This window comes from Eulemur rufifrons, chromosome 3 (assembly GCF_041146395.1).
Source record: "Eulemur rufifrons isolate Redbay chromosome 3, OSU_ERuf_1, whole genome shotgun sequence".
Lineage (NCBI taxonomy): Eukaryota > Metazoa > Chordata > Mammalia > Primates > Lemuridae > Eulemur > Eulemur rufifrons.
This window is the reverse complement of record NC_090985.1, coordinates 12,383,244-12,400,295: the sequence shown is the minus strand read 5'-3', so window position 1 is coordinate 12,400,295 and position 17,052 is coordinate 12,383,244. Positions and strand designations below refer to the sequence as shown.

The window sequence follows — 17,052 nt, the reverse complement described above, 5'->3', positions numbered from 1 at the left end:
ATGCTCCGAGGCGAACTTAGCATGAACACACGGCTGTGGGCAAGGAATTTCCAAGCAAACACACCACACTAGGACCACTTCTTCCTAGACAAAAAAAGGAAAGAACATCATTCAATTTCCCCCTCCCTCCACCAGTACCAACTAAAACTGTGGGTTTCAAAAACAACGACAGGAAAAGGAATGGACATTATTCCCAGAATCCTTCACTCCAGCTCATCACGCATCTGCGTTTCTCCCGGGCTGGTGATGTTGGAGCGGCCGCCGGGGGGCGCCACGATGCGGTGGCGGGTACGCCTGGGGTTGTTGTCATCTATCTGGGCACCTGATAGCTGAAGTTGGACCGGTGGAGGTTCCTGATGGCCCGGGGCTGGTGTTTGGAAGGCGAAGATTTGGCTGCAGGAGTGGGAGTTGCATATTTGGGTGTAGCTGGCACCTCGTACACGGGACCATCATACATGCCCTGGAAACCCCTTGCCATCCGGAAACCTTATTCCTGATTTTGACGCGCTGGTAGAGGTGTTCAGGGAAAGGCTTTCCGCGGGATAAAGCGGCCCGCGCCCTTGCTGACGTTCACGTTTCCCTCGTCGAAGACGATCTTGCCCTGGCTGACGACCACCCGCGGGGAGCCGTGGCGCGCCATGCCCTCGAAGATGTTGTACTCGACCGCCGACTTGTGGCTTTTGGCCGTTACGGCCTTCACCTTGTCTGGGTCCCAGATGACCACGTCGGCGTCCGAGCCCACAGCAGTCCGCCCTTTTCTTGGGTACAGGTTAAAGATCTTGGCTGCATTGGTGCTGGTGACAGCGACAAACTGGTTCTCGTCCATCTTGCCAGTGGCCACTGCCTTGTCCCAGACGACGGTCATCCGCTCCTCGATCCCATTGACACCCTTGGGGATCAGAGTGAAGTTGTCCTTGCACACTGCCTTCTGGGCTGTGCTGTAGGGACAGTGGCCGCTGCCTGTGACCTGCAGGTCCCCACAGGCCAGCCTATCATTTTTGAACTAGAGAGCAGACACTGCATCAAAATTAAACCTCACTGAATATTTTTGCTTGTCAATTTGAATTTAATTTTTTAGTGATTCTAGACATTACAGTTCCAGACATTCTGACTGGTTCTCTTTATTATACTCTTAACAAATGGCGAAAGAAGGGAGGAAATAATCAGGTGTGTAGCGTTTAGCCAATTTCCATCAAATGTTTCTCTAAATAACTGTTGTTTTTCCACTTCAGCTAATGCGATGTGAAACTTCAGTAATATGTATTTTCCGTTGCATATGAAATTTGTATATCTGTAGTATCAGAATCTACAACATGAAAGCAGTTGTTTATAATTTCTCATGTATTCTCATTGTCTTCCCTCATATTATAACAACTGGCTGTTATAAACAAGATGAAAATGATTCTTTGTTTTCTAAGATTCTTATTTTCTTTCATTATAACTAGTACTCAAACATCTTCCTTTTACATAATTTAATGTTCAGTGATTAAGTTACTTTGTTTTCTTAAAAATTATGCATACTGAGCAAGTCAGTGTTTTGAGTAGCCTTCAATAATTGTAGTTTTATTTATTTATAAATTATGCGTATCTATTAAGGTATTATATACATTATGAATCATGCCAGAGCAGGATTTTTTTAATGAAACAAAAAACAAATGTAAATAGGCCATAGAATAACAGAGGTAAAATAATTGCTATAGACTGAATGTGTCCCCTCAGAATTCTTATGTCACAACCTCATCCCCAATATGGTATTTGGAAGTGGGAGTTTTGAGAGGTGATTAGGTCATGAGGGGGGTTCTCATGATGGGATTAGTATTTTCATAAAGAGACCCCAGAAACCTGCCTCCCAGATTTTCCAGCACTTTTATCTTAGACTTCCCAGTCTGCAGAACTGTAAGAAATAAATTTCTGTTGTTTAGAGCCACCCAATCTATGGTATTTTTTTTTTTTATAACAGCCCACACTAGCTAACTCAACAGTATTAAATGTGTTGGAGTTTGTAGACATAGGTTTGGATCCTATTCCATCCATTACCATTAACTTGTTTTGACCCAGACTCTCTTAAGGGCTTGGGTCTCCCCTCTACAAAATGAGAATAATAATTACAGTGAGAGAAATTCAGGGAAGATGGTGAAGGCAGATATATCCATATATATATCATCAAAAAGACTAACAGGATGGCTGATTAGTATAGAAAGGAGAGCTTTATTGGCATTATTAGTTTGCAAACTGGGAAGAGATAGTCTCTGGTGTGGACCAGAGGTGCTCTCTCCTCAAAGAGGGAAAGAGCAAGTTAGGTTTTATTCCTTACAGGGTCTGTATTACACTATATAGTTATATATATTTAGCAGGTTTGGGGAAAAGCTATACATATTTAGGAGGGAGTTGAGTGCATATGCAGTGGGTAAACATATATGTGATACATGTCGCATGTTCACTTTGGGGCAGAGTATTAGCATTAAAGTGAGGCAGAACTTGGCTCTTTACATCAAAAGGTAAAATATATGACACAAAAATAGTTCGTGCACAGTCTGTAGAAGCTGGCTGAAAATGGCTTGACGTCTACAGTTGCTTATCAGGAAAGAATGTTTGTAAGGCCAGTCTGCTATCCCATCAGAGTCGTAGTGGTCTGGGTTGTAAATTTAAGTTAGGAAGAGTCTGACAATTCGCCTGATAGTTTCTATTATTAGGGATTTTCACTGCAGTGTGGTTTTCCTTGTAGCCACAGGAATTTGGGAAGGTACCATGCTAGGGGAGCCCTGAACCCTCAGCATAGGTAACTTTTGTGTTCTTAACCTTAGGATCCATCTTAGTTATTAAAGGGGCATCTATTTTGTTCTTCGAGATCACATACATCTATCTTTCTTCCAAAATTATACAGGCAGAGAAACTATGATAACCAAAAACTCACATACAGCATTAGTCACCCAAACTAAATAACAAGATATCCTCGAGAACACCAAAACATAAAAGGCTGATGACAAACTGCTGGTAGTTTTAAAACCTACCACCGTACCACCAGCAAAATATCATATATTTACCTTTTGGCCAAGAAATCCAACTTTTAGGAATCTATCTGAAGGAACTACTGATAAAATTATAAAAAGATGTATGTGTAAAACAATTCATTACAGGGTGATTTACAAAGCAATAGGAAGAACAAATTTCTACTACTTGGTATTAATACATCCACAGCTACAAACAGAATGAGAACTATCTCTATATATTAAATACTACTATGGAGTGGTCTCCAGACATATAAACCATATTTCCTAGTTTTTGCCATCAAAAATATTTGGAAACTGACAACCTCAGTAGTTGTGAGCACTCTTAGCACCCAGATTGTGGCCTTGAAATACCATTTCCTATTGAAAGGAACCAGGGCTGGGGAGAAACGTCTGATTCCAGGTCCTCAGTAAAATAGGTACATGATGAATTTGGAACATCTTCTGTCAGATATCAAGGAAACTATTAAATAATACTAAGATCATGTCAAAAGGACAAAAAGCCAACTCAAAAAGATCTCCATTGTCAAAAGATGGTACAATCTATGTATAACGATAACAATGGCAATAATTTGAAAAGTAAGAATGTTTAAATCCCCTTGTGCACTCTTGGTAGGAATGTATATTGGTGTAGCCATTATGGCAAACAGTATGGAGGTTCCTAAAGAAATTGAAAATAGAATTATAGAACTACCACATGACCCAGCAATCTCTCTTCTGGGGATATGCCAAAAGAAAATGAAGTCACCACCTTGTAAAGATATCTGTACTCTCATGCTCATTGCAGCATTATGCACAATGACCAAGATATGTAAACAACCTAAGTACCCATAAATGGATAAAGAAATTGTCACACACACACACACAATGGAATAGTATTCAGCCTTAAAAAAGAGATAATGCCATTTGTGACAACATGGGTGAACCCAGAGGACTACTATGCTAAGTGAAATTAGCCAGATACAGAAAGAAAAATATGGCATGATCTCTTTTATATGTATGTGGTGTCTAAGAAAAATAAAAGCAAAACAAAAAAAAACAAATCAAATACATAGAAACAGAGAGTAGAATGGTGGTTACCAAGGGCAGGGGTATGGGGAGAAGGGAATTAGAAAGACATAGGTCAAAAGATACAAAGCTTTTTGTTATGTAGGATGGCTAAGGCTAGAGATCTAATGTACAGTGTGAGGACTAGGGTTAATAATTTATTATCTACCCATAATTTGCCAAGAGAATAGATTTTTTGTACTTTAACCCCAATGGAAAAAAATGGGGTGAGACAATGGGTATGTTAATTTGCTTGACAGTAATAATCAGTTCATTATATATATTACATCAAGATAAGTATATCAAAATATGTTGTACACCTTAAATATATATAATTTTTAAGTTCAAATCATTGGTTCATAAAGAGATAAAAAATTTAATTGACCAATATTAGATGCTAGTGAAAAAATTATTATTTTGAAAATAGGTAAATGAAAGAATCCTGAATTTCCATAAAAGTTTTATCATTACATAACCAAGTAGTAGAACGAGGTGTTCCCTTTTTTGAAGTTTAAACTAATTAATACAGGAATAATGATAGATTTAAAATATTTTTATATTTTAATTCCAATCAATTAATGGATCTAAGCTTCAATAATTGCTGGCATTACATGCCTCTTGATTGCTGACTACACCAGGACCTATGAAATAGTATTTCAAAAAGTATCAAACCAGTATCTGAGTATACCTCCTTCCAACCACCAATTTACAGAGAATAGGACAAAGAACCATATTAAATGACACCACAGGTGATGCAATCAGCAAAATCCAGGTGGTCAAAAGCTCTAAAGGACCAAAAAAGAGTTTCTTCAAATAATATATTACAAGAAAAAAATACAGAGCGTAAATATAATAGCTTAAAAGAGGCTTCAGAGGCACATCAGCAGTCACAACATGTGGACTTACTTGGAATCATATTGACAAAAAATTATCAATAAGAACATATATTACAAAACAATAAAAATCCTGAACTCCCTCATTGCATTGCTCAAGGAAATAATGGAACTTATTTTCAGCTATAATACTCCACCGAAATGTACAGGATTATTAATATACTAATGTGGATTGAAAGCTACTTCAAATCTCTTTTCAGAAAAGGATAAATAGAAACGATTAAATAAATACTGAAAACACACTGAAGGAGTTATAGGCTATGCATATATCCAGCTTAATAAATAATAAATACTGCCAGTAGTTTTCCAAAGTGGTTTAACTAATGTACAATTCCATTAGCAGGGAGTAGTAGAAGCTAGGGAGAAATGGGATGAGAAGTGAGATATTTCAGGCCCCAGGCTCAGGGACAAACTGGATTTCAGAACTTCTAGGCAGTGAACCTACTTGATGATAGTTTGTACTCAGAAGTTTCTCTGGACTGCAGCTATTGCTGGTAAGTCACCACAGAGGAGAGAAGGACAAGACTAAGTGACAACTCACCTAGGAGGTGCCCCCCAGTCTTAGGTCCTGATAACATATAGAATAGTATATACGGGTAGTTCTCAACTAGGGGAGATGGTGCCTGCTACTCCCTCAACCCCAGGGGATATTTGACAATGTCTGGAGACAGTTTTGACTGTCATGACTTGGTGTAGGGGGGACTACTGGCATCTAATTGGTAGAGACCAGGGATGCTGCTAAACTTCCCTACAATGTTGTGTGTTCCATTACTCCACAGCTAGTAATTATCTGTCCCAGAATTTCAACAGTTCCAAGTTTGAGAAACTCTGGTATGGACCCTTGAGGGGTAGTTTCTTAGTCCATTCAAGTAACCCAGGCCTTTTCTTATAAGGGCTCTAATCCCGTTCGTGAGGGCTCCACCCTCATGACCTAATCACCTTTCAAAGGCCCCACCTTCTAATACCAGCACCTTGGGAGTTAGGATTTCAACACAGGAATTTTAGGGGAATGCAAACATTCAGATCATAGCAGGTAGCGCCTGGAAAAGGGCACAGGAGGGCTGTCTGTGGTTCTGGTAATGTTAAGCTTCTTGATGCAGGTACTGGTTTCCTGAGACTATTCAATTTACAAAAAGATACCAGGTTGCACAATTATGATATGTGCACTTTTCTACACATATATATATTTATATATATAATAATTCAATAAAAGGGAGAAGAATGTGAATGACACTGTGCTGAAAATTTCTATTCTTTATTTGAAACCCCCATGATTTGAGTGCTATTATCTCTACTCTAGAAATGAAGAAACAGGGAATCCAGGGAGGAAAATGGGTTGCCCAAAGACATACAGTAAGTTACTACCGCAGTATCAAAGCTTGGACTTGAACATCTATCTTTCTGGCTCCAGTTAGTTGTGTTCAGTCAAACCCAAGCCAATAACGATCAAATGCTAAGGAAAGGCAGCTGGACAAAGGGGAACTGGTTTGCCTTTCCACATAGTCCAAACTGGAGGTCAAATGGGACTCTTGAATTTTGCCCCCTTTTAGGTTTCCTCTTTCAAAACATGTAAAAATTTTGTTGCCTCTGAATTAGAGAGTGCACAGCTGTTAAAAAAAAAAAAAAAAGGTGAAACACAAATCAACTAAGGGTGCAACTTTATAGATTATCAGGACATTGGGAGAGAAGTATGAAACTACAAAAGTTCCACACTTAATAGGATATTTAAGACCATATGTGAATTGCATTCATGCATACTCCCACAAGACTATGAATAATCTAAATCTAGGCTAAAATATAAGGGTTAGGAGAAAAAGCACATTAATTATTAAAATGGAAAAGATGCTATTCATTTTGGAAATCTTTCATGGTAGCAGCCAATAAAAATACTGGATAAAAATATCCAAGCTTGACCAAGTAACCATTTGCAAGAAGCAAGGGAAAAAACTGTCAGAAAACCTCATCCTTCAAGCCATGCCTGTAGCCCCAGGTACTTGGGAGGCTGAGGTGAGAGGATTGCTTGAGAACAGCCTGGGCAGCATAGTGAGAGCCCGTTCTCTAAAAAGAAAAAGAAATTAGCCAAGCAGTCCCAGCTATTCAGGAGGCTGAGGTTGGAGAATGCCTTGAGGCTATGAGTTCAAGATAGTGAGACCCCATCTCTTAAAAAGAAAGAAAAGAAAAAAAAAAAACCCTCATCTTTCAAAAATCATTCTAAAATTGCCCAGCCTTAGAATATTCTGCCACCTTCCCCCCAATAATGACTCTTTTGGGGTGATTCATGTAAAATCAAGTGTTAGTGCACAGATCAAAATCTTAAGCCCAGGCAGACCATGCAAATTATGCAAAAAATATGTATATATATTTTAGTAATTTACTAAAACTGAGATTTAAATTGTCTTGCATGTAAATGGCCATCAATAAGTAGTAGCAACAGGTATGGTTGTAACTGGGCCCAGAGTCGTATAAGCAGATATACTGCCATGAATTAGGAAGCTTAACCTTGAGAATAGTGAGTGGGGGAGGGGGGGAGGAGCACTTATCTAGAAATAACCATAGACCTTTTTGTTTTTTAAAATAAATAGATTCAGTGGGCTCGAACAAACCTCCAATTTTAAATTGAATTTTCTGAAAGAAAAATAAAATCTGGTCAGTTGAAAACCACTTATATTTTTTAAGGTGGTGATAATGATAAATGCGGCTGGATCTAGGTAAACAGAAGTTGTCTGGTCAGTGGACCAAAGGAACCAAGGTTATGCACTGACTTGTTTTAGAATCTTTATTGAGGGTTTGGAAGAGAGAAGAATATATAGAACAAACATTTCAGGTAACTTAAAAATGGTATATACTGTAGATATACAATATATATATTAATGTATGATAGACAATATGAAAGAGAAAAAATATTGTTATAAGAGGCTTTTTCCCTAATCAGAGTTTATGCTAGGGAGCACTTTTAAATTTTCTGGAGCAAAAGTTGCTTTCCCTGAATGTGAAGTTAAACAGCGAATGGCAAAACTTTCACAGTTTGAGACAGCACAGGCCCGAGTCTCTCCCCTTGTGAATTCAGCTCTGCCCCAAATTATGGCTCACTGCATGAGCTGAGGACTGTCCCTGGCTATTGCTGTCCCTCTATCTCCCACTTGTTATACCAGATCCCAGCACAGCACCTCCAGTGTCAGCTGGAGCCAAGCCCAACATGCAGTACACGTTAAATGCAGGTGATACACGCCTCTACTCTCTCCTTTAACTGTGCACAGAATGGTCCACTGGTCCCTGTGAACTCTTCTCTGCTGGACCGCTTCTCCAGCTTGTGCAGGCCTTTTGGGGGTTAAAGAAAAACAATCAAACAAATGAAAATATGGCAAGCATTTACCACTATGTATATCATCAATTATCTGGTGGATGCATACTAAATCAGGTATGCCAGCTATTTATTATGCAGTTAAATGATTCATGTGTTTTTACTTTTCCAATCAGTTACTTTATTCCTGTAATGAGACTACACGGAGAAGAGAAGCATGTATGTGTTATTGTAATAAATTAAAGGAATGAGAAACAGAAATCTTGGGATTTCTCAGCTATAAGGAATATCACAATAAAATCTTCCCATGGAAAAGCTGGATTGAATAATGAATTATTTGAATTCTGGCATTGAGCAGGCTACTGACATTGAGTCCTAGGAAAATACGTTCTTTACCTGGGGGTTTCAAATGCAGCAAGAGGCAAACTTTGAATATTTTCCCTGAAAATGAAAGTTCTTAGTTTTTAAATTGAAGTCTATTTATCAATTTTTGGAAATATGTGAAATTATACAAAAACTTATGAAAATATGTATAAGTATGTTTGTATATATAGGTATGTGTACTTCTCTCTCTCTCCCTCACCTCTCTTTCTCTTCCCATGGGAGAAAAAACACCTAACCTTCCTCAGACACTCAAAAAGCTCTATGACCTTTTGCTCTACAAGCTTTTTAATGTGTGAAAAGGACAAAGAATCACTCATGTGAGAGATATAGTTTCAGGATGCCATACAAAGTGAACATAAGTATGACCTGTAAAAAAATAAAACTTTTTGGAACGCTTCGGATTCTGGGGTTTTATGGCCCAGTTTGCTGGTGTAAAACATTTGTTTGTTTGTTTGATTTTGTAAAGCAATTTTTAATGTGTCAGTAGGTGATCAGTTTGGGGAAGTCATTTTAGTACTCCTGATAATAAAGATCTTTTAAAAATGATGGTTGACTTTTGTTAAGATGAGAATTAAATATTTAAATGTAATAAGATGATGTAAGAACTGTCTGGGGTTTGTTTAAAATAACTCCCAACTCTTACACAAAATTTAAATGTTTATTTGAATTGGTTTGCAGAAATACATTTAAAATGTAAAAAATGTAATTGGCTCTTTCTTTTCATGTTTAAACACTTAACAATGATTGGCCTCAGTTTCATTCATTTTAAAATAGAGATAAATTTGTCATACTTCATATTAATAGCTTTCCTTTTTTTAAGTAAACATGCAGAAAATTACACAAGTCATAAGTTTACAGCTCTGCAAATTTTCACAAAATGAACAAGCTCATGTAACTAAAGTCCAGACGAAAACAACAGAACATTAATATCCTCCCAGGAACCTACTTACAACCCCTGTTAACCACTATATCCCTAGTCTCCTGATTTCTACTCTCCTGATTTCTAACACCATAGATTGTGTTTTGTTTGTCTTTCAATTTTGCATAAATGAAATCATACATTGCATTTATTTGCATGTAAGTCTCCTTTCTTTTGCTCAACCTTGTGAAGTTTATCCACGTTTTTGCATGTAACATTAGTTTTTCATTTCATTTCTTAATAGCATTCTATTTTATAGCCACAAGTTATTGTTCAACTCAAATATTAATGGAAATAGACTGTTTACAGTTTGGGAATAATACAAATAGTGCTGCTATAAATATTCTCGGACATATCTTTTATGATCACATGTATACTTCTATTGGTTATATACTTAAGAGTGAAACTGGGGGAAAGAGCATAAGGTATTCATATGGTCAGTTTTAATAGATATTGCCAGTTTTCCAAAGTGATTGTACCAATTTGTGTTCCCATCCACCATCAGTGTATGAGAATTTATTTTTCCATACCCTTGAAATATTTGATACTGTCTTTTACATTTTAATCATTCTGGCTATGTATAGTATTGTTTTGTGGCTTTAATTTGCATTTTCCTCATAATGAATATTGTTGGGCGACTTTTTATATTCTTACTGGCCATTTGGATAAGTTCATTTGTGAAGTGCCTGTTCAAGTCTTTTGCCAGTTTTTCTACTGGGTTATCGGACTTTTCATTGTAAAAGTTTTTTATGTATTCTAGATAAGAATTCTTTTTTAGATATTATATATATATATACATACATATATATATGTATATATGTAATATCTTCTCCCACTCTGTAGCTTATCCTATTACTCTTAGTCATGTTTTCTGGAAAAAAAAGATTAGTTTTAATATTCTCTAATTTATTATGTTCTTTCTTCATGATTAAAATTTTGTTTCCAGTTTAAAAGATCTTTGCTTATCACACAGATGTGAAAATATTTTCTTGTGTGTGTTCTGAAATCTTTATTTTGTCTTTCACTTTTGGATTTACGATTCATATGGAATTAATATTTCAGTATGGTATAAGGAAAGGGTCAAGATTGAATTATCCATGTGGATACTAAAATAACGTAGCATCATTTTTCATAAAGGCCTTTTAGTTATGCACTGCACATATGTTATTTTTGACATAAGGTGATAAGTCACCAAACACGTGTGGATTTGCCTCTGGTATTTTCTACTTCTTTCATCAATTTGTCTACTCTGTGGCAATGCCACATTGTTTTACTACCAATAGGTTTATAATATGCCTTGATATCTGCTGGAGTTAATCTTCTACAAGATTGCTTTGGATATTCTTGGACTTTTGCATTTCCATATAATTTTAGAATCAGTTGATCAATTTTTGCAAAAAAAAGTCTGATGGTTATTGGGATTATATTCACTTTATTGACATTATTTTTTTATTTCAAGTATTACTGAAGTACAAACCCTCTGGTTACATAAATTGCCTTTGCACCACCCAACAAGCATGCCCATCCCCCAGACAGTGTGCACTACACCTGTTAGATGTGAATTTACCCATCCCCTCCTCCCCCATCACCTGCCTGACACCCTATGAATGTTACTTCCCATATGTGCAGATTAGTGTTGATCAGTTAATACCAGTTTCATGGTGAGTACGTGTAGTGTTTCCATCCAGGATAACGCAATAGGTAGTTCATCATTTCTTTATGGCTGAATAGTATGCTATGGTATACATATATCACATTTTATTAATCCACTCATGTAGTGGTGGGCACTTGGGTTATTTCCACATCTTTGTGATTGCAAATTGTGCTGCTATAAACATTCGAGTGCAGATGTCTTTTTTATAGAATGTCTTTTTTTCCTTTGGGTAGATATCCAGTAGTAGGATTGCTGGATCAAATGGTAGTTCTGCTTTTAGTTCTTTGAGGTATCTCCATACTCCTTTCCATAGAGGTCGTACTAGTTTGCAGTCTCACCAGTGGTGTATGAGTGTTCCTGTCTCTCTGCATCCACACCAACATTTGTTGTTTGGGGACTTTTTGATAAAGGCCATTTTCACTGGAGTTAAGTGATATCTCATTGTGGTTTTGATTTGCTTTTTGCTGATGATTAGAGACGTTGAGCACTTTTCATGTTTCTTGGCCATTAGTCTATCCTCTTTTGAAAAGTTTCTGTTTGTGTCCTTTGCCCACTTTTTAATAGGGTTGTTTGATTTTTTCTTGGTGATTTTCATGAGTTCTATATAGATTCTAGTTATCAGCCCTTTATGGGATGTATAACATGCAAATATTTTCTCCTATTCTGTAGGTTGTCTATTCACTCTAGTGGTAGTTTCTTTGGCTATGCAGAAGCTTTTTAATTTGATCAGGTCCCATTTATTTATTTTTGTAGTTGCCATGATTGCTTTTGGGGTCTTCTTCATAAATTCTTTGCCTAAGCCAATGTCTATAAGAGTTTTTCCAACATTTTCTTCTATAATTCTTAGGGTTTCATGCCTCAGGTTTAAATCTGTTACCCATTGTCAGTTGATTTTTCTGAGAGGTGAGAATCCTGTTTCAATCTTCTACACGTGGCTGTCCAATTTCTGCAGCACCATTTATTGAATAGGGATTCTTTCCCCTAGGGTATGTTTTTGTCTGCTTTGTCAAAACTCAGATGGCTATTTGAGGATGGTTTTATATCTGGGTGATTAGTTCCATTCCATTGGTCTATGTGTCTGTTCTTGTGCTAGTACCATGATGTTTTGGTTACTATAGCCTTATGATATAGCTTGAAGTCTGGTAAATTGATGCCTCCCAATTTGTTCTTTTTGCTTAAGGTTGCTTTAGCTATACAGTGTCTTCTCTGGTTCCATACGAAGCGTAGAATTATTTTTTCTAGCTCTGTGAAAAAATGGCATTGGTATTTTAATAAGGATTGCATTGAATCTGTAGATTACATTGGGTAGTATAGACATTTTTAACAATGTTGATTCTGCTGATCCATGAGCATGGTATAGTTGTCCATTTGTTTACGTCCTCTGCTATTTCCTTCCTTAGTGTTTCATAGTTCTCCCTGTAGAGGTCTTTCGCCTCCTTAGTCAAATATATTCCTAGGTATTTTATTTCTGTTGTTGCTATTGTGAAGGGTATTGAGTCTTTGATGTGGTTCTCAGTTTGACTGTTGTTGATGTATATGAATGCTACTGGTTTGTGTATATTGATTTTGTAACCTGAGACTTTTCTGAGCTTATTTATCAATTCCAATAGTTTGTTGGCAGAATCTTTGAGATTTTCTAAATATAAGATCATATTGTCGGCAAAGAGTGATAGTTTGACCTCTTCTGCCCCATGTGGATGCCCTTGATTTCCTTCTTTTGTCTGATTGCTCTGGCTAGGACTTCTAACACTATGTTGAATAGAAGTGGTGATAGAGGGCAACCTTGTCTGGTTTCAGTTCTATGTGGGAATGCTTTCAATTTTTCCCTGTTTAGTATAATATTGGCTGGTGGGTTTGTCATATATAGCATTTATCATTTTGAGGTAAGTCCCATCTATGCCTCTTTTGTTAAGAGTTCTTATCATAAAAGGGCACAGAATTTTGTCAAATGCTTTTTCTAAATCTATTGAGAGGATCATATGGTCTTTTTTTTATTAGTCTAGAGTTTTTTCAATTTTCTGTTTTCAGAAAGCAAACTTTTTTTTTCATTGAAACTTTGTATTTATTTATTTTTTTAGTTATGCTGATCTTTATTATTTCTTCCCTTCTACTAATGCTGGATTTGCTTTTTTCTTGCTTTTCTAGTTCCTTGAGGTGCATAATTAGATTATTTATTTGGAATCTTCTATTTTTTGATGTGATGTTTGTTGCCATAAACTTCGCTGTTAGCACTGCTTATGCTCTATCCCATAGGTGTTGGTATGTTTTGATTTTCATTTGTTTCAAGAAATTTTTTTATTTTTTCCTTAATTTCTCCCTTGACCCAATGTTCATTCAGCAGATGTTTAATTTTCATGTATTTGTACAGTTTCCAATGTTTCTCTTGTCACTGATTTCTAGTTTTATTCCATTGCTGTTTGAGAAGATACTTAATATGATTTCAATTTTTCAAAATTGGAGATTATCCTGTGTCCTAATATATGGAATGTTCCATGTGCTGATGAGAAAAATGTGTATTCTATGGCTGCTGGATGAAATGTTCTGTATATGACTGTTAGATCCATTTGACCTAATGTGCAATTTAAATCCACTTTTTTTTTTTTTTTTAGACAGAGTCTCGCTCTGTTGCCCGGGCTAGAGTGCCATGGTGTCAGCCTAGCTCACAGCAACCTCAAACTCCAGGGCTCAAGCTATCCTTCTGCCTCAGCCTCCCAACTAGCTGGGACTACAGTCATGTGCCACCATGCCCAGCTATTTTTTTCTGTATATATTTTCAGTTGTCCAGATAATTTCTTCATATTTTTAGTAGAGACGGGGTCTTGCTCTTGCTCATGCTGGTCTCTAACTACTGAACTTGAGCAATCCTCCTACCTCAGCCTCCCAGAGTGCTAGGATTACAGGCGTGAGCCACCACGCCCGGCCTAAATCCACTTTTTCTTTCTTAATGTTCTTTATTGATGATCTGTCTAGTGTTGAGAGTGGGGTATTGACATCTCCTACTATTACTATATTGGAGAGTATTTCTCCCTTTAGATGTAATATTTGCTTTATGTACCTGGGTGCTCTGGTGTTGGGTACATATATGTTTAGAACTACTATATTATCTTGCTGAACTTATCCCTTTATTATTACATAATGACCTTCTTTATCTCCTTTTGCAGTTTTTGATTTAAAGTCATTTTTATCTAAGTATAGCTATTTATCCTTTTTTTTTTTTTTCCTGAGATAGAGTCTCCCTCTGTTGCCTAGGCTAGAGTGAGTGCTGTGGTGTCAGCCTAGCTCACAGCAACCTCAAACTCCTGGGCTCAAGCGATCCTACTGCCTCAGCCTCCCGAGTAGCTGGGACTACAGGCATGCACCACCATGCCCGGCTAATTTTTTCTATATATATTTTTAGTTGTCCAGATCATTTCTTTCTATTTTTAGTAGAGACAGGGTCTCGCTCTTGCTCAGGCTGGTCTCAAACTCCTGACCTCGAGCAATCCACCCACCTCGGCCTCCTAGAGTGCTAGGATTACAGGCATGAGCCACCGCGCCCAGCCTAAGTATAGCTATTCCTGCTCATTTTGGTTTCTATTTGCATGGAATAGCTTTTTCTAGTCCTTCACTTTTAGTGTATGCGTATCTTTACAGGTAAGATGAGTCTCTTGTAGGCAGCATACAGTTGGGCCATTTTTTAAAAATCTATTCAGCCATTCTTTATCTTATAAGTAGAAAATTTAATCCATTTACATTTAGCTAATTATGATACATGAGGGCTTATTGCCATCATTTTATTAATTCATTTCTGGTTGTTTTGTATATCCTTTGCTCCTTTCTTTCTCTCTTATTATTTATCATTGTGTTTTGGTGGTTTTCTATAGTGGTAACATTTGAGTCTTTTCCTTGTGTCTTTTTCTTACCAGTCAGTTTTATCCTTTTATGTGTTTCCATGATTGTAGATATCATCCCTTTACTTCTAGATTTAGGACTCCCTTAAGCATTTCTCATAGGGCCAGTCTAGTGGTGATATATTCCCTCAGCTTTTGCTCTTCTGGGAAATACTTTATTTCTCCATCATTTATGAACGATGACTTTGCTGGGTATAGTATACTTGACTGACAGGTTTTTTGATTGATTGATTTTGCATTTTCAATATATCATCCCATTCTTTCCTGGCCTATAAGGTTTCTGCTGAGAAAACTGCTCTTAGTATGATGGGGTTTCCTTTATAAGAGACTAGATAATTTTCTCTTGCTGTTTTTTGAAATCTATGAATTTGCCTTTTGACATTTTGACTACAATGTGCCATGGAAAAGTCATTTTTGCATTGCATCTGTGTGGGGATCTCTGATCTTCCTGTATCTGGATGTCTAAATCTTTTCCTCAACTTGGGAAATTTTCAGTTATTATTTCTTTAAATGGGTTTTCTAAATCTTTCTTTTCTCTTTGCCTTCTGGAACACCAAAAATGAATATTTGGTCATTTTATGGTGTCCCATAAGTCACATAGGCTTTGTTCAATCTTTTCTATTTTTTAATTTTTGTTTGCCTGGATTATTTCAAAAGACCTGTCTTCAAGTTCTGAAATTCCTTCTTTTGCTTGTTCGATTCTATTATTGAAGCTTTTGAATACATTTTGTATTTCATTTAACAAATTCTTTCGTTCTAGAGTTTCTGTTCTTTTTCATAATATCCTCTCTTTGGAAAAATCTCATTTGTATCCTTAATTTTTTTTCCTGATATATTTTTACTGTTTTTCTGTGTTCTCTTGTATTTCACTGAGATACTTTAATATCATTATTTTGAATTCTTTATCCTAGATATTTCCTTTTTATTGGAATCTGTTGCTGGAGAATTATTGTGTTCCTCTGAAAGTATATTTCCTTGTTTTTTCATGTTTCTTGTGGCTTTGATATCTATGCCTCTGGTGTAATATAACAATTGATTTTTCAATTGTTTGAATTTGCTTTTATAAGGGAGAATATTTTTCTGAACATGTACCTGTGGAGTTGGTTGGGTAGGGCACTTTGGCTTTGATTCTTGTGTGTGCAGTAGTATAGTGTCTATATGTTGTTTTTTGTTTTTTTTTTTTTTTTCAGCTGTAAACATCTTCAGTGATGTCTGTGATTTACTCAGTAGCTTAGGGTGTAGTTGTTAGTCAAGTCTGTGGTAAAGTTTTGCTGAGGACAGGGATATGAGGTGCACCTGTCCTCGGGCCCCTGTAATGGCAGCAGCAGGCTGAGCATGCCTGTCCTTGGGCCCTAGGATGGCGTATGCTGACACTAGTGTTAGTATGTCCTGGCGAGCTGATTCTTGGGCCTCCAGATGGCTTTCTTAAGTGATGGTAGTAGTATTGGTGGGCAGAGCAGAGAGGCAAGTTATTGGGCCCCTGGGCAGCAGGTGTGGCATTGGTGATGGCAGTAGTAGAGGTGGGACTAACCTCTGGGTCCCAAGCGGTCCATGCTGGTGTTGGCAGTGGCTGCAGTGGGCTGAGTGAGTCAGTCCCCATGCCTGCGGGTGACTCCTATGGGTGAGTGCCCTCTGTAGTGATAGTGGCAGATTGGCTGGGCCCAACTTCAGGTTTCTGGGTGGAGTACTTAGGTGCCAATGTTGGTGGACTGGCCTGGGTCATCCCCAGGCTGTTGAACAGGTTAGGGCACTGGGGCAGGGGGAAGGGCTGGGCCAGGCAGATCCTTAGGATCCCCAGTGGTGTTTGCAGGCACTGGCTGTGGTAGCAGGCCCAAGGTGGAATTCTTGCTTGGGGGTGGGCAGTGACTGCACTGCAGCCTTGCTGCTGGGTAGGGTTTTTAATGTCATCAGCTGTATGCAGGTGGCTGGGGAGAGCTCACTTCACCTGTGCTTCAC

General features: G+C 37.5%; 1 pseudogene; it reads right to left on the bottom strand.

The window, feature by feature from the left end:
* Positions 1 to 203: 203 nt before the first annotated feature.
* On the bottom strand, positions 204 to 16,696 carry LOC138381346 (dihydropyrimidinase-related protein 1 pseudogene; annotated as a pseudogene).
* Positions 16,697 to 17,052: the final 356 nt, after the last annotated feature.